Source organism: Chrysemys picta, chromosome 11, assembly GCF_011386835.1.
Source record: "Chrysemys picta bellii isolate R12L10 chromosome 11, ASM1138683v2, whole genome shotgun sequence".
Lineage (NCBI taxonomy): Eukaryota > Metazoa > Chordata > Testudines > Emydidae > Chrysemys > Chrysemys picta.
The window spans coordinates 68,938,737-68,957,291 of NC_088801.1; the positions used below are offsets into that span (position 1 = coordinate 68,938,737).

Consider the following 18,555-nt stretch of genomic DNA (forward strand, 5'->3'; position numbering starts at 1 on the left):
AACACTCGCCGGCGGTGCGGCTGGGAGTCTGGGTGCGGAGCAGGCTGGGTCTGGGTCGCTCTACTTATGGGTGAGGGCAGGCCCGACCGCTTCTGGAGTCCTCAAGGGAGTGGGGGCGGAGCAGGGGTTGGGGCTGGGGAAGAGCTGGTGCCCCACACAGCTGCGCACTTTGCATATGGGTAAGGACGGCCCTGAGAGGCTGCACCCAAGACTGAGGCTCTATTGCGCTCGGTGTCGTATTAGACACACACATTGTGAGAGGCAGCTCCTAGGGGAAGGAGCTTCAAGTCTAACTGTACAAAGCAGACGCAAGGAGGAGTGTGTGGGTGTCGGGAGCGTCTCCGTGATTAAGGCCGTGCTTGTAAACCAAGTTTTCAACTTCCAATATATGTGAAAAAACAACAACAGATTTTTCTTCCTCCAAATAACAGCACTTACACTTACAGTACAGGACAAGTAGCCCGAGTTCCCTGCAAGCTGCATAGCCGCACAGCCACCCAGCAGCCTCCTTAGCGCCGCATGGGCCCTCAGACAACCCACCCGGGGGCCTGCCATGGCCAGGGGAGAGACACCCTTCCCTGAGCCCCAATCTATCCCGGCCTCCAACCTGCGCCAACCCAGCTGAGCCTGAGCTGCCCTTGCCCAGGCCTGAACCCAGCCCTGGCCTTGCCAGGGAGAGGTGCCTATCCTGTGGGCCCGGCCCTGCAGCTGATATGGGGGGCAGGGGGCGCCCCGCCCCCAAGCCTAGGTGCTGCTGCAGGGAGAGACAGCTGGGAAGAGGCCTCTCTCCCGGCCGGAGCACCCACCTGCACCATTGGAATTCCCCACCCAGGCCTGGGACACTCATCTCCAGCTCTAATGAGTTGGATACAGGATCAAATTGATCCTAAGTGCAGAGACTCTCTGGGAGGGAGGGCGGGACAAAATACAGGTGGATAAACTCCACTGTGCCTCAGACACAGGCCAGCGCTGCTGGAGTCAGCAGATATGGTGACGGTGAAGGGGAAGGAGGGAATCCCTCCGACTCGCCCCATTGCCTTCCGGCCTCGCAGAGGCTGAAATGATCCATCTGTCCCACTCCTGCTCCTCCTTGTTACATGGAAATGTATTTTAAATAAGGAAAATGGTAAAACACTAAATACCTGCTGCCCAGCACCATCTGGACCAGCGTGAGCACAACTGGGAAGGAGACAATTTGTCAGCAAAGGGGGGACTTGGTGACTAACAATCCATCTGCTACTGGGGTGACAGTATAAACGTGATGCTCAGGGATCGTCCAGACCAGGAAAATGGGTGTCCATTAGGACAGGCCAAAGGGGAAGATGCCAGTTAACCCCAACCCCTGTGCCCGGGCTATGTCAGCATTGCAAACAGAGCGGTGTGTTTACATCAGGATCGCTACCTCCAGCACGCCGACGCCCAAGCAAATCCTCGAGCAGGAGACAAACCTCATGACCATTCTCAATCAATGAGGCGACTTGTCGTCACCCCAATTTCCCCCACCTGGGGCTGATGGAAACTCCTTGCTGGAAGGACACATACTCCAATGACTCACAGGAGAAAGGAGCACGGGACTCACCCCAGAGAAGGGCGACCTGTAAAAGGCACAAGTGGGCAACACACGAGGCAGCTGAGAGAACAGAGGGACACAAATGGTGCAAACAAACCACAAGGTCACTATGTGGGAATCAGCAAATGTGTTTTTAAAAAAAGTCTTTTCTCTGCCCTACACAACGTTTCTACGCTGCGTCGCTGTCCTGTGAACACCCTGATGTCTTGTAAGGGATGGGCCCCGGGTGAAACTTTTCCTACACTCACAGCATCTATAAGGTCTCTCTCCCATGTGAATTCTCTGATGTACAATGAGGTCTGAGCTCACACTGAAGCCTTTCCCGCACTCACAGCACTGATAGGGTCTCTCTCCTGTATGCCTTGCCTGATGTGTAATTAGGGTTGATTTCTGACAGAACACTTTCTCGCATTCATGGCATTCATAGGGGCGCTCTCCCGTGTGGATCCTCTGATGTGTATTGAGGGCTGTCTTGACACTGAATTTTTCTCCGCATTTATGGCACTCATAGGGTCTCACTCCAGTGTGGATCCTCTGATGTGTAATTAGAGCTGAACTCTGTGTGAATGTTTTTCCATACTCAGAGCACGGATGAGGTATCTTTCCCTTGTGGATATTCTGATGTCCAATAAGGTCTGAGTTGACAGTGAAGCTTTTCCCACACTCACAGCATTCCTAGGGTTTCCCTCCTGTGTGGATCCTCTGATGGTTACTAAAGGTAGAGCTCAGAGTGAAGGTTTTCTAGCACTCACTGCATTCATGGGGTCTCTCTCCTGTGTGGATTCTCTGATGTTTTAAAAGGCCTGAGTGTTTAGTGAAATGTTTCCCACACTCAGTGCATGTGTTTTTTCGCTCTCCTGTGGGTATTCTCGGCTGGGCTGTGGTTTCCAGGAGGTCCTGGTGAGTTCCCTGACAATTAATGGAGTTACCCACTTTCTCCGCTGGCTGGTTTCTCTGCTCCCTCTCTGGCCTGTACTGACTCTCACAGGCTTTGCCCTGCACACGATGCCGGGACACATTCCCTATGGAGCCGTGCTATAATCCCCCATGTGGTGCCACTTGCTCAGTATCTTCCTGCTGAGCATTCTGCTTCTTCTCCACACTCACCATCCCAGCACCTGCTGGGACAGAGAGAGAAACCTCAGACACAGGGATGGAAAGGGGAAAACAAACCAAAATTAGAGCTGGAGAGACAGAAAAGAAACCTAGTAGCTGGATTCTCCACAACTCTTCCCCATAGGGGAGAGAGGAGGGGAACAATTCTGCCTCCACATCCCCTCAGGGAGGGAGCTCTGCCAGGTGTCAGTCAGGATGATCAGAAAGCCATGAGCAACAGCTGCCCTGAGGATACACGGCTTCCTGGGGATACTCCTGAACCCCGAGAGCTCACAAGGCTTTTAGGGACTCCCAGCTGTTTCCTTCAGGCACTGAGAGCTTTGTGTTGGTTTAATGATCCCTCACCTGTGCAGGCACCTCTGGGGATCTCTCCTTCCTCACAGCCCTGGAGATCCAGGACCCACGGCTCCTCCCCTCATTCCAGCTGGGAGATCACATCAGGTTTCGAAACTGGACACCCTGCTCAGGGGAAAGAAAACAAGGGAGATCAGGGAATTCATGGGACATTTCTATTATTTTAACCCCAGCCCATTTTACAGCAGGGAAAGGCTGGGGGCAGCTCCCCAGGTGCAGGAGGGATTTAACTCTCCCCATCTCTGCTGGGAACACACAGAGCCAGACACTGCTCAGCAAAGGGGCTCCTAAAACACAGAGACAGGAACTCCATGTTCCAGGAAGTTAAGGTCCCAGACAGAGGGGAAGTTACCCTGGACCTGCTTCTTCATCCCAGAGAGAAACCCCGAGAGAACGGGGGAGTTGTAGGAGAGCCGGGACCGGTGAGCATGGGCTGGTGGGATTCAGCGCAGTGAGGAATAGGAGGGATGGGGGGGTGTCACCGAATGTCATATCTCAGGGCTTGCCTACACTTGAGACACCATGACTGGACTGCGATAGTGGATCAGTGTAGATACTCAGCAATGGGAAGGTTCTGCTGTCGGGGTAGGTCATCCACCTCCCCCAGAGGCAATAGCTAGTCCACAGAAGCATCAATTTCTGCATAAAAACCAACTATTCTAACTACCCTAAATTCCACAGGTGCATTCAGATGGCCTTGAAATGTGCTGGCTTCTATGGTCATTCATGGACGGGTTACTGGTCCCAGTATGGGGTGACTGGTTCAAGATGTTCCTGAGATTCAGCTCCACCACCCTAGGCAGCTTTTGACAAAATCAAAAATGTTCTTGAAATGGTCTTGAAATGTTTTTTGCACACAGCTGGGGCTGAAACTGTGGTTCTAATTGTCCGTGGACTGATCACAGTCACTTGGCATTGATCTGTTAATACAGGACACCCTTGTCTTCTGCAGGAAACCAGCTCTGAAAGCCAATAGCTGATGAATCTGGAATCTCAGAGCAGCACAAGCCAAACTGAGCAGTCGCTGACCTGGAAATGCACACGTGCTGCCAGACTATGTCCCTATGAACTGTGCGAGGGTTGCCAGCAATCTGCTGGGCCAGGGAAAGGTTTGCTCAAGGGGATGGGCTGCGGCCACTGAACCTGAACGACACCCATGAACTGAAGCCTGAGCCCGAGCGCCGATAGCTTTCACACAACATGTGTTGTGCATTTTTCTTGCATTCAGCAGAAGTTCCTCTTGGAAGCTTTGCCCTTTTATACCAAAATGTTTGTGTTAAGATTAATAGTTTAAAGTTCTCTAAACTAAAAAACCCACTTTCTTGCCCAGTCTGCACTTAAACTTTTTGCTAGCCTAGCTCTGTCTGATGGGGGTGTGAAAAATCACCCCGCTGACCAACACAGCTATGCTGGGAAAAGCTCTAGGGTAGACATAGTTATGGGGGGGGGGGGGGGGGAATCAATTAAAAAATTAAAGGTAATTAAATACCCATAAACTACAGCCACGCAGAGGTCAAGAACATGCCACAATTGCAACACAACCTTAACTTTGCCCCTTTCCTAACCTTGGAGCTGGCAATAGCCACTGGAAATGGTTCAGTAAGGCTGGTGCAAAGGTTTAAAAACTACCAATGGAAGTGGAGGCTCCTCCATCTCAGGAAGTCTTCCAATGAAGATTGGATGCCTTTGTGGAGGCTGATTAGTCAACTACAAGGTATTGAGCTCAGTATAGCTGTAAGTGGATGAAATTCCTGGCCTGTATTGTAGATAGTCCTTTCTGGCCATAGAAAGCTACAGCTATGAAGAACGACTAAGAAGAACATGTCACCGTTTGTGTTGTGTTCCACGGATCGGAATACCAGCATTTTCCTGCATGTGTGTCAGCTGTGGATGACTGGGAGCAGCTTGGCAGAGATGTGACTGTGATATGAAGAGAGGTGCATGTAAAACTTGGGGGCCCAGTCTGCCTCATGCCCGTGCTAAGGGCTGGAGGCTGGGTCCATGAAGGTGCACAAGGGTGAGTTCTTGTCACCGAGATTGTCAGCAGTCTGGTGACACATGTGCTAGTGATCCTCAGGGCTCAGTGAGAGCTAAGCGAAGTCCGCAACTCAGGAGGAATCCTCGGGGCGAGGGGAAAGGGGTGATCTCACTTTGCAGGTCCGAGCTGGTTTGTGTGGAGTGGGAGCAGTGTCTGAGTGCCGGCCAGGGGTCAGAAGTGCTCCTTGTGTCACTGGAGCCAGAGCCATCCCTTGAGTAGGGCAAATCGGGGCAACCGCCCCGGGCCCTGCGTTTTGGGGGCCCCCGTGCTCTGATAAAATAGGGACTGTCCCGATATTCAGCCCTTTGTCCCACGTCCTGACCGATGTACAATCGGGACGCCATTTGTCCCAATATTCAGGTGAGGTGGGAGGGTGAGCGGGGTGAGGAGGTGAGTGGCAGGCAGGCAAGTGGAAGGGGAGTAAGGAGGGGGAGGGGGAGGGGTGGGCAGCCGGACGGCGAGGAGGAGAGCAGCGGACTAGTGGAGTGCTGGACAGGTGGCAAGGAAACTAACGGGGAGGCTAGAGTCAACCAGGCGGGTGAAGAGACGAGCGGCAGGCGGGTGTGCGGACAGCGAGGAGGTGGCAAGGGACGGCCCGGCGGCCGGCAAGGAGGATGATCTGTCCTAGGCCCCGCACCCCCCTAGGGACAGCCCTGGCTGGAGTGCATCCACACTAGCAGCTCTTGCAACGACAAAGAAAGCAGTGCACAGTGGGATAGCTACCACAGTGCAACTGGCTGCAGGGTGCTTTGGGAACGGTTGCAATGCCTCATGGGGCAGGTACAGCATCTGGCTGGGATGATTTAGCTGGGAATTGGTCCTGCTTTGAGCAGGGGGTTGGACTAGATGACCTCTTGAGGTCCCTTCCAACTCTGATATTCTATGATTCTATGATTCTATGATCTCATGATGCAGGTTTCTCAATCCAATTGTTCCATGGGCATCCTACTAGATTGCCAGCCACTTTTTAACTGAAGTGCGGGGACGGGGGGAGGAAGAGTGTGTGATGGAGTGTGTGTGCATGAAGGGGGAGAGACAGACAGTGTGTGCTGGGGGAAGTGAGTGTGTTGGAATGTTGTGTCCACGGGCACCAACTCCGTGGGTGCTCCGGGTCTGTCCTGCCCCGCCCCAGCTCACCTCCACTCCGCCTCCTCCCCTGAGCGTGCCGCGGCTCTGCTTCTCCCCCATCCCTCCCAGCGCTTCACACCACGAAACAGCTGATTCGCAGCAGCAAGCACTGGGAGGGGAGGGGGAACGCGGCATGCTTGGGGAAGAGACGGGGCCGGGATTTGGGGAAGGGGTTGTGATGGGGACGGGGCAGAGCGGGGCTGGGGGTGAGCACCCACCGGTGCCTGGAAAAGTTGGCGCCTATGGTTGTGTCCTAAGTTCAGACAGCTGCCAAAAGCAAACTATCCTGAGGCAGGGGGAAACCCCTGACACCAGCTCCTGGCTCCCTCTCTGGCTCTGCACAGCATGTCACACACACACACACACGCGCGCGCACGCCTGCCTGCCTCTGTGTACGTACTGTGGGAGACAGCAGGAACATTCCACGTTAAAGATTTGCTCTATGATTCCAGGAGCAGCACAGCACGCCAGCTGTCAGAAGGGAAGAGACACATGCCTGCAAGACTGCAGAGTTCAAAACAATGAGCAGCACAGTCACTGCAGGCATTGTGGGACATCTCCAGAGGACAATGACAGTGATAAAAGCAAACAAGGTGTTTACACTGGCACTTTGGCAATAAAACCTTTGCGCAAAAAGCCTTATCACTCTCATGGAGATGGTTTGATTACAGCGCTGCAACAGAGGAGTTTCGTCGCAAAAGGTGGCTTTGCAGCACGTACACTTCTGCTGTTTCATTGCCAAAAGCTGCCTTTTAGCAAAAAAACTTGGCCATGTAAATCAGGCCTTAGTCTTTGCAGAGTATGAGCTCTCTAGGGCAGGGAGCTCATCTCTGTCTGTGTTTGGAAAGTCCCTGGCACGGTTGGGTACTACCACAATCTAAATGATAACACTCTCCTCCAAAGTGTCGCAGGTTTTTCATACTGCACCTACTTCTACAGACTAGAGATTAAACCTACAAGAACTGTTTACCTACTAAAACTTTTCATATGGAGCATATTCACTGTGTGGTAAAACAACAGTTGTTTTATATCTTTACAAGTCAGGTGGGAGTTTTACCTGCCACTTATGACATGTTACAATATCCACTATAAGGGAAGTCTTTTCACAACCTCATTTAAATATCATTTAGCCAGTAAGAGACCCCAAGTCTGAGATTTGAGTTGACTGAATCGCTCCCACCTTGTCAACATTTGTACTTTGTGCCAGTGCTACAGGAGAAAGCGGACAGGGAGAGCCCAGAGTATCCCCAATATTTAAACTACAAGAATCATTTGAAATCCCATTCCCTTTTGGAACTTCTCTGCTTTCCACTCCCAGCATCCCCACTGATCGCTTTCAAACACTTCCATAATAATTACCATATATGGACCATTAACCATTTAGTTATGATACTACAGTTCTCAGTGTACCACAAAGTGGTGTAAGAGCAGAGACCACTGAGGCCCTTATAGCACCAAAGCCATTTGATCATACATGAGGGCAGGTAGCTTTGGAAAATATCGATTTGCTGAATATCTAATGTTTATCCAGATATACACAGGCTAGAATTTTCTCCTACTCTGACGCAACCCTGATGCGACTCAGCATTTTGTGTTTCTGATATTAGTTTTAAAAGAGCAATAGTGTTTCTAGCACTGTTGGAAGAGTCTTTGGATGTAGATTTCAGTAACATACTAAATGTAATCATAATGCCTAGAAACTAATGCTTGTTGCAGATTTATACTGCATTCCTGGGCCTAATTCAGAAAAGTGCTAAACATTCACAATCCCAAGAGCGAATAGTAGTGGGTGCCGGGCACCACTCTGGATCAGGCCTTTGTGTGATTGTATGACCTCAATCACAAAACCTCAGTGCCAAGGAGTACAGGGTATACTTAGAACAAAGACTTCAATGGAACCCTTAAAAGGAAACAAATTTAATTACACTAAAGGCCATTTAAAGTACTGCTATGGGAATGAAGAAGTTAAAAATTTTTAGTAAATCAGGATTACCCATTTAACATACTCCCATTATACCTTATCTCTAATGTACAATAGTTAAAATCCCAAAGCGAAGAAGATTGAAAGTACTCCGCAAACAGAGATTAAATCAAAAGCCTTTCTGCTTCAGAAGTAAGTTTTAGCTGGCTCCTCGAGATCATCACAGTAGCATACCTAACCACAGAAAGTAAACAACCAAAAACAGAGTCTTTACAGAGTAAATACCAACCAGTTTGACTTTCAATAACCCACACACAAAACATAATTCACACGATACAACACTAGAAAAAGACTGATTCCCTAGTGCATAAAATGAAACTTTACACTTCCTGCCAAGACCGTTTATTCTGTCAGCCAATCCAAGCTCACTCACACTTTCAGCAAACCAAAACACAGAGGCAGCATGCAGTTTTCAAGCCTTTGGAGTGTCAACAGCTCCAAACTCACCACCACACAGGTCAAAAAGTGAAGTGACTAATTAACTTCCTTTGCATCAATAAGACATTTATTTAGTAAACAAGGCCACTAGACTTTTTTCCTTCAGAAGTTTCATCATCCCTATCACTACTATAGCTAAACCAAGTGCCAACACGGATTCTGCTCTACAGAAGCTTTTATACTGCGCTCATTGCCATAGTATCTGAGCATCTTCCAATAAGTGTGTTAAGCAACATGACTATACATCTGTCACGTGGTTGTTCGCTCTTCCTCTCCCCAGAAAAAAGTGTGTGCAGTGGAGTGTTGTTTTGGTAGGAGTTTTTTTTTAATTAACCAAATATACCTTTTGCTATAGATTTACATTAGAGAAGGCAAGGTCAAGAAATGCACCTGGCACTTCACGCAAAACGCTGTGCAGTTTGTGACGGTTCTTAGTTCCTGGGGGAGCTCATTTCCCAGTCTTGGATCACTCCTGGAGAAGATTCCATCTCCCGCACAGATAATCTTTATACTCTTACGGTTGAGAATTCCGGTGTGCCAGAGGAAAGCAGTTGTCAATCATGGCCTTTGGCCTAGAGCTTCAGACAATCTTTTCAATACCCTGGGCCCAGGCTGTGTAACACTTTCAAGGTTCAATGGCAAAAAAATGTTAATGCAGAGTTAAGATTGCTTGGCAGTATATCGTCCTCTTGCAGAATACTGAAATGAGCAAAACTCAAACTTCTGAGAACCAGGAAATGCACAGTTAAGATTCAAAGGGAGGCCCCATTAATTTTGTTAGGCCCAGGTTAGGATCCAATGGGGAAACAAATACTTGCACCTGAAGCTATAATCTGTCCAACCCTTTTAGAAATCTGATAGTTATGGGGTTGGGAAAAAAGTGAGAACTCACCCACTGGAGGGTGGAATGCTGCAATGGCTGCCAAATGTACTTTAATGGAACTAACTAACTGTCAGGCCTTGATGTTTTAGGTGCAACAAATAATCCAAAATGTGGTTAATGGAAGCATGCACTGGAGACACATTTCTCTGCTGAGATCAAATAGAGAAACGTTCAGAAGCACCTCCTTCATATCTTTCAAGCAAGTCATTTCTACTGGTGTTAGCCACAAAGCATCACCGCTGTTAAGTGGAGGGTCTGCAGATCTCTTCCCTTGAATGTGTAAAACTGCTGCCATCCTTTTAAGCAGTTCTTAGTGAGCCTTGTTATCTTCTTGTGGTCAAGAAAAGTTCACCACCTCATCTGGTGATGAGGAACACAAACACACCAGGACACTGAGGCAATGGCTAGTCTGCCTCTTGTAGCGGAGGAGCTGTCTGAACATCTTCCAGTTGCTCAGTCTCACCTGGTGTGGGACACAATAGGACCCATTTCCAGATCCAACGAAGATGACTCAATCATGTGATAATGGTGGAGCAGAACCCTGTGGACAGGAGACCAGTAAGCCAAATCCAGAAATGGTGGCAACAGGGATACTAACAGTGGCAAGCCCCTAGAATGTACAGGCCTCCTAGGCACCAGAAGTAGCATCAGTACTGTATGCTCTTTTTTCTTTTCTTTTATGGAGATATCCCATCTCCTAGAACTGGAAGGGACCTTGAAAGGTCATTGAGTCCAGCCCCCTGCCTTCACTAGCAGGACCAAGTACTGATTTTGCCCCAGATCCCCCTCAAGGATTGAACTCACAACCCTGGGTTTAGCAGGCCAATGCTCAAACCACTGAGCTATCCCTCCCCTCCACCTCTTGCAGAGGTGGTGTAGGGACCAGTTTCCAGTGAGGGCTGAAACCCTTCCTGAACCACAAGGGACACTGGTACAAAGAGGTTCGGTAATTCTCTGGTGGTGGTGTACCCTTCTGGTGTAGTCAATATCGAAATTGGATCTTGGGTCCGACACAGACACTTCAGGAATCGGCCTCAACAGATCTGGCACAGGTTCTGGGCTTGACAACCCCCCCTTTGCAGCAGATGAGCATGCTGGAGAATGCTTCCCTTCAGAGTCCCTCTCAGAATTCTTGCTTTTAGATGGCCTGGGTACCGAAGGTCTTTCTGGACAACATACCATGTCCTTGGCAGATCTGGGTCTCTTCATCAGTTCTAGAGATACAGAACACAGTGCCAAGGCCTCTCAGGAGGTACGCTCTGTACAGATGGAGCCGCACTTGGAGTGCACTCGGAACCCAACAGCTCCAATGGAGGGCCAAGTGCTGACTCCATCAGGAAATATTTAAGTCTCACAGCTCTATTTTTTTTGAGTGAGGTTTAAAACGTCTATAAAAGGTGATATTTTTCACTGATGTGAAACTCCCCCAACATTTTAGGAAGCTGGGGTGTGGGTCACTGACCGGCACTGGCCTGGCACACAGCTAACAGGACTTAAAACAGGAGGTTGAAAAACAAACAAAAGGAACTATTTCTTCACACAACACACAGTCAACCTGTGAAACTCTTTTCCAGAGGATGTTGTGAAGGCCAAGACTATAACAGGTGTGACAAAGTTCCTCCTCTATCTTGGTGGGTCCTGCGCTTATTGGCGGATTTTCTTGCCTCAGAGATTCACCATGTGGGTTGGGGAACAGCCCAGAGACCTTCCCTTCTGGAAGAACCCACAGTCCAGGTCAATTGGGAGGTTTGGGGGGAACCCGGGCCCGCCCTCTACTCCGGGTTCCAGCCCAGGGCCCTGTGGACTGCAGCTGCCTAGAGTGCCTCCTGTAACAGCTGCATGACAGCTACAACTCCCTGGGCTACTTCCCCATGGCCTCCTCCAAACACCTTCCTTATTCTCACCACAGGACCTTCCTCCTGGTGTCTGGTAACGCTGGTGCTCCTCAGTCCTCCAGCAGCACACCCTCTCACTCTCAGCTCCTTGCGCCTCTTGCTCCCAGCTCCTCACACTCTCGCCACAAACTGAAGTGAGCTCCTTTTTAAAACCCAGGTGCCCTGATTAGCCTGCCTTAACTGATTCTAGAAGCTTCTTCTTAATTGGCTCCAGGTGTCCTAATTAGCCTGCCTGCCTTAACTGGTTCTAGCAGGTTCCTGATTACTCTAGTGCAGCCCCTGCTCTGGTCACTCAGGGAACAGAAAACTACTCATCCAGTGACCAGTATATTTGCCCTCTACCAGACTCCTGTACCCCACTGGTCTGGGTCTGTCACACAGGGTTCAAAAAAAGAACTAGATAAATTCATGGAGGCTAGGTCCATCAATAGCTATTAGCCAAGATGGGCAGGGACGGTGTAACTGGCCTCTGTTTGCCAGAATCTGGGAATGGGCAACAGGGGATGGATCACTTGATGATTACCTGTTCTGTCATTCCGTCTGAAGAACCTGGCATTGGCCACTGTGGGAAGACAGGAACCTGGATTAGATGGACCTATGGTCTGATGTATGGCCATTTTTATGTTTTTATGACTTAAACCCCAGAGAGAGAGAGGTATGACTCTCTCTACCAGTTCCGGACCAGAGAATCAAATTTGGTCCAAAAGAGACCAAAAACTAAAACCTATCATTAACTATACACTGTAACTAACTACTGAACAAGAAACAGACTTTATGCAAAGAGGGAGGGAAATAAACTGACAATAGCAAGACTTCCAATACCATCGCTGATGGTAAGAAGAAACTGGGAGGGGTCAGGGGCAGCTCTGCCCTCTTATACCAGCATGCAGTGGCGTGCAGTGACAGAACACTCAAACCGCTTCAACCGGTACTAGGGAGGGGAAAGTTCTCCAACAGCCATGCAGGAGGCATGCACGGATCTAAAGTGGAATGGACATGTGCAATCACTCAAAGAAGAATGTTTTTGTGTCATACAATATACCAGGGGTAGACAACCTATGGCACGCGTGCCAAAGGCAGCACGCAAGCTCATTTTCAGTGGCACTCACACTGCCTGGGTCCTGGCCACCGGTCCCGGGGGCTCTGCATTTTCATTTAATTTTAAATGAAGCTTCTTAAACATTTTAAAAACCTTATTTACTTTACATACAACATTAGTTTAGTTATATATTATAGACGTATAGAAAGAGACCGTCTAAAAACGTTAAAGTGTATTACTGGCACGCAAAACCTTAAATCAGAGTGAATAAATGAAGACTCAGCACACCACTTCTGAAAGGTTGCCGACCCCTGCAATATACATTTACTGGGTAGCCACACACCGGCCCATTTCCTGATTAATATTGTTCTTACTCTTAACAGCTTTCATATTGTCACTGTACTGATTATTCAAATGTTCAGCCAAATCAGAGAAAACTATTACACAGCTCCTGGACACACATTTCTGATGCCGTCCAAATCTGCTATCAGACATGGTTTGAGGTGTATACCAGGAATAATAATAAAAAAAAAGACAGATTATTTCCACCTGAGTGAATCACCATGAGGTCCAATAGATCACAACATCTTAAGTCACCAGTTAGATGCTGCAGGGTGGGTAAAACATGATGCTAATGCAAGCCAACTCTCTTTACCCAGATCAGCCTGTAGCCAGCAATCCCCATGCCATGGTGTACTTCTTGTTCTCCTGCAAACTTCTGCAACCTCATGATCCAGGAATCACCAAGAATCCACATGCTGCCAACCCAGGCAGCGCACATACTTCTTTTCCCTCAGCGATCAACTTCCATGCTGTGTGTCTTTGGAAACACCACATTCATCTGTCCAGAGATCAGGAAGTAGCCAGCACACTACTACACACAGAAGAGGCAAAAAGAAGGCAGGGGGAATTAAGGCAGAAGTTGATGCAGGGCCAAATACAGCAAAGGAGTGGGTCTGTTGGGGCAGCAATTTTTCCAGAGTTCCCCAGAGAATTAGCAGGTGCCATGCAAAACCTGAGATCAAAACTGACAGACCATTTTGACCTGCATCACAGCAACAGTTTGATCTCTACCTCGGCACAAAAAACCCCAAAACACACCAATTTTTTTTGAAAAATGGCTATTTTCCCCTCCCAGGTTATATCTCTGGAAACTCTAGTTCAAGTGACCCCAAGTTTGAATCACCACTCCCACGAGTCACAGGTAATTTCAAGAAACCCAATGCAAGCATGCAGATTTTAGAGCAGTCAGAAGTGTCCTTTAAAGAGGAAGTGAGGATGGGAAGGGCTCCTTTACACATCCACTGACAGCATAGGAGGGTCTGAAAGGTGTGAAGTGGCACATTCATTTCAATGTGATGTTCTCAGCATGCAAACACCCCACGGAGATGAATATAATCTAAAACAATAGATCTGAGACTTGTGAACTGCTCCATGCATCTCAATGTGTGTTCCCATCCACCTCCTGCTTTACAGTTTGTGATATGCATGAAGTATGCATGTTCTCAGCTCCCCATCCAAAGGGGCAGGACTTTTCCAGATGCTGGCTCAAATGAGGGGCAGGGAGAGAACCTCAATGTTAAGGCTCCACAGGTCTGGTGCCTTGCACAGCTCTGGAACAGTCCCTGGGAGAAGCCCTTTAGTGTGTTAACCCCTTAGCTTCACTGCCTCCTGGGTCCAAACTTCAGAGCCTTCAGCACCCATTTCACTCAGTGAGTCCACTCGAATTGGCCACCTGGGGGGAGACTTGCACATCCAAAGGAAGCAATGCACCCCCAACCTCAGTGACTCAGATAGCATTGTAAAAATAGAAGGGTTTATTACATGTCTGGAACACAGCATAGAAAGTCCTTACTTAGCATCAAGAATAGAAAAAGTTACAGCATAGTCCACCTGGGTCAGTCCTGCCCCTCCTCCTTTGTCCCCAGTCCAGAAGCGTGTCTCCTGCTTCCAGCAGCCCACACTATACAACCCCCAGAGTCTCTCCTCCATCCTTTGTTCCTCTTCCTGGTCTGAACAAGGTCACCTGGTTATCTACCTTAGCTCTCTGTCCCGCACCTGGACAAAACCAGCTGGCTTCCTGCGGGGGTTGGGGACAGTCCAGGGTCATTAGTTGCCAGGCACCACATGTCCAGCCATTGGAGTGGCCATATTCTGCTGAGACTCTGCCAGAGTAAACAACTCTTCCCAGCACCTAGTTCAACACGCAGTACATAGGAGAAACTGAGGTATGCACAGTAATCATACAAAATATTAAGAAACATTCCCACTTCATCACTCAGACCCTCTCAAAAGGGCAAGCGCCCCCCCTCCCTCATCAGATTGCTGCTCACATGATGGGGGAGGAGGGGTATAGAAACCCTGAAAATAGAGAATATAAATAATAAGAAGGAATTTTCTATATCTTTCAAAGACTTGCAAACAAGAGCATTTTGGTTGCTCATGTAATGTCAGATGAGTCCCCTGAAGTTAACACAAAAAGCTTTAGCTCACTGGCAAAACTTCACTTTAGGTAATTACATCTGGCCTACCTAAGATGCCTTGGGCAGGTTTAGCTGGATGAGTATTTTTACACTTCCTGGCCTTTTGGCGTTGCTGCGTACTGTTGAACAGTTGCCACATTCCACCCATGAGGCTGGATTTCAGTGATGGGTGACGCAATTCATATATATAGCTTCAAGTAAGTTTAAATGCATTGTGAATTTTGAAGATGAAAGGCATAATTTGAAGTGATCAAGATGATTACTATGAAAGTATAAACAAAAAGTCTGACTGTATAGTGCTACCCAAGTTACCTGTGTTGACTGGATTACTGTAAGGTCATTAATGTAGCAAAAGCCTGCCCCCATGGCAGAACCAAGTCCAGCAGTCCCAAAGGTCAGCCTGCAACAGAGGCGATCCCGCAGCTCCTTGTTCATCCCATTCCGTACCAGGTTTTCAATCTGCTCTTTTGTTTTAGGATTCTGCAAAAGAAAAAGGAAGGTTCTGTTCCCACTGCTCAAGGAGGATCTGATGGAACAATTACTGCTGCAGTGCAGTTTGTGTTAAAATAATTCTCACTAATTCACAGGATAGGAAGAAGTGGTCTCCGGATCCACAACCCAAGCTCTTTTAGAATACAAGTTCTATGTTGGTGTAAGAAAGGATCACTCTTTGCTCTAACCTTTGTCACTTCTAACGTGTTCTCTATTCAAACATATTTAATTATGCATAGGCTTGGAAGTAGTAGATTTTTATTGGTAAGTGTCAATTTCACCATATACACACAAATCAACACAAATATTCCCATCTATAATAATCAAAATGTACATATAGGCAAAGAAAGAAAAATGCTGCTTGAGAACTTGCTAGAATTTGAGTCAAGGCTCAAATTTACTTAGTATATTTTGACAAGTGATGTTGACTCGTTGTGTTTTAGCAGTTACAAAGCTTTAACTTTCTGAATCTCAACATCTACTGTGATTAATAATTATTCGCTGACCTTCCTATTGTCTGAAATACCCCAGAATTTCCTGCAGCTGTGAAAAGTTATAGATTAAAAGTCAGAAAAATGTTTAAAAAACAAACATTTTTTATATTATCCATCAAACTGACAAAGTCAAATTCTGCCAAGTCTAATTATGCATGATTTAATTATTAAGGAAGTGAATTGTACTCCAGAAGATGTTCCTTTCCAAAGTTAAGACCCAGAACCAGACAGCTTAGAGTAGTTTATATTTCAAATAGTTGCAACAAAATTGCTTGTCAGCTGCACCAGGAATTGGGAATTTAAAAAGACTTGAGTAAATTTTCAAAGGCACCGTTAGTCAGTGGGAGTTGGGCTCCAAGGGTGCCTTTCAAAACACTACCCCCTACAGTATTAGGTAATCTTATTAGTTTCTAGTGGCTAATGCAGAACCATTCCCTAGTGCTTTGTCCAGTTTAGCTTTAAGTTACTCAAGCAGAGGATATGCCGTGTTGTTGTAGCTGTGTTGATCCCAGGATATTAGAGAGACAAGGTGGGTGAAATGATATTGTTTATTGGACCAACTTCTGTTGGTGAGAGAGACAAGCAGAGGAGTCAAGCAACAATTGAGTCGGTGTCACAATCAGGACATGTACGGGATATTCAAGTTACATTCAGCCTCAGAAATGTTTTTGGATCTGTGAGTACTCACAGTAGTCAAAAAAAGGATAGGACAAGATTTGTTTTTATGTAGAGGAATGTAAATATGAATGCACAAGCAGCTTCAGTGTCTCTAAGTAGTGACAAAATTACTACTGTCGTGTACCAATAATTTAATCAGAATTGTAAAAAAATATTTTAAAATATAAAACCCAGCATTCATGCAATGTGAAGACTGCACGGTTCATTATAAAGTCTGGCAATGCAAAGCAGAAATTGCAGTTCCAACAGCAACTTTTATTGCTTGATTTGAAGCAAGGCTGAATTATATAAATTAGAGGTTTATCCAGAAGAATAAAAGAGTGTGGTTCTCAAACTATTGTAGTGGTGACCCCTTTCACATAGCTAGCCTCTGAGTGTGACCCCCCCCACCTTATAAATGAAAAACACTTGTTTACATATTTAACACCATTATAAATGCTGGAGGCAAAGCAGGGTTTGGAGTGGAGGCTGACAGCTCGCGACCCCCCATGTAATAACCTCACGACCCTGAGGGGTCCCGACCCCCAGTTTGGGAACCCCTGGTGTACACTGTATTTGCACTACATGGTACATATTAATCTTTTACTATTCCTCTTTGGGGTAAAGTATTACTGCTCATTACAAAAGGCACATCTTTTTATGTCTTATGCTGCACAACAGCTGATTAACACTGAAGTTGGACCCTTTTTATTTCTAACTGTGCAACCTCAGCATGTTTTCTGCATTGATTTTCCTAGTGTTTTCTGGGGGAAGCTGGAAGTGTGGAAGCTGGTTTTAGAAGACCTTTCTCCAACTTACAGGCTCACTACTCCATAGCTATTTCATTTGCAACCCTTACAAGTTCTGCTTTCTACTGCTGAATTCCACAGGCCAATATGTGTGCACTTCCATATTTGTATTGCACTAGCATACATAGTATATTCAAGTGTGCATGTGTAAACGTTATTTTTCTACTGCAGATATCCAACATTCAATTTTGAATGATTAAATCAAAAGAGATTTTGTTCAACCTAAGCAATGGAAGTCATCCTCAATAAGCAAAGTCCTTATCAGCTTTTACGCTTCAGAGCTCAGCTGTTTCTTTTTACAACTGGGGAATGGGGAGGAATGCTTCACTCTCACCCAACAGTCAGACTGTCAAATGGAATTTGACTTTGGATAGAGACCAGTATGGGAAGTTTACAAGAATGCTGCCAATTTAAATTCTCTAAAATAGATTTAAACAGCATGCTCTGATTTTGTCTCCAATTCCTTTTATAGCGTATTTCTTCTCCCCTGTTTACATTTATGCAAATCTTTTCTGCAAGGGAGAAGTTTTGCAGAAGAATGATGAAACTGACTAGACACAAAAAAAAATTGAGAATTTTTTTGCTAGCTTTTAAATTACAGTACTTTTAGGTGTGACCTGTCACTATAGTACGTACAACATTCAGACAAATGATCTTTCAAATCATGTCCCTTTAAGCCTACAATTCAAAAATTCTATATATATATATATATATATATAAAAAAAAGATGCAATTGAAACTAGTATGTAACTTTAGAGTCTAGCCGCACACTTATGCACATGATTAACTTTACCAATGAGTAGTCCCACCAGACTTGAAGTGTTTGCAGAATTGGGCCCATAGCCATTATTTATATTATAGTAGCATCCAGGGGCCCCAATAAGAATCAGGGTGCTATCTGAACATATAAGAAGAGGTGGTTCATACAATGAGGAGCTTACAAACTAGCTTAAAACAAGATGCAACAAGTGGGCATAAAAGAAAGGAATGAACTAGATAATCATAGGGGTATATGGTCACAGACTAACCATATGCACAATTTAATAGCTCCAAATCATTGTGCTGAGATATTTTGTGGTGTTTTTTTTAAATTCAGAGACGGAAAAAAATAAATAAGATTAGCATTCCTCACTGGCCATGTACCAAGTGAACTATAATAGATACAAACAGTACCCAGA

General features: G+C 46.7%; 1 protein-coding gene and 1 long non-coding RNA gene across 2 annotated transcripts in view; one reads left to right on the plus strand and one right to left on the minus strand.

Moving 5' to 3' along the window:
- Window positions 1-1,295: 1,295 nt before the first annotated feature.
- LOC122172746 (uncharacterized) lies at window positions 1,296-15,361 on the minus strand. Its single transcript, XR_010591395.1, has 4 exons — window positions 15,238-15,361; window positions 13,098-13,316; window positions 3,032-3,145; window positions 1,296-2,688 (listed from the first exon to the last, which is right to left on the minus strand). It is a non-coding gene; the product is annotated as an uncharacterized LOC122172746 (long non-coding RNA).
- The window catches only part of LOC135974173 (uncharacterized), a 266,713-nt gene continuing 262,372 nt past the window's right edge, over window positions 14,215-18,555 (plus strand). The window contains exon 1 of the mRNA XM_065561108.1: window positions 14,215-16,629. The gene's annotated coding sequence lies outside the window, so the exon portion shown is untranslated. The remainder of the gene's footprint in view (window positions 16,630-18,555) is intronic.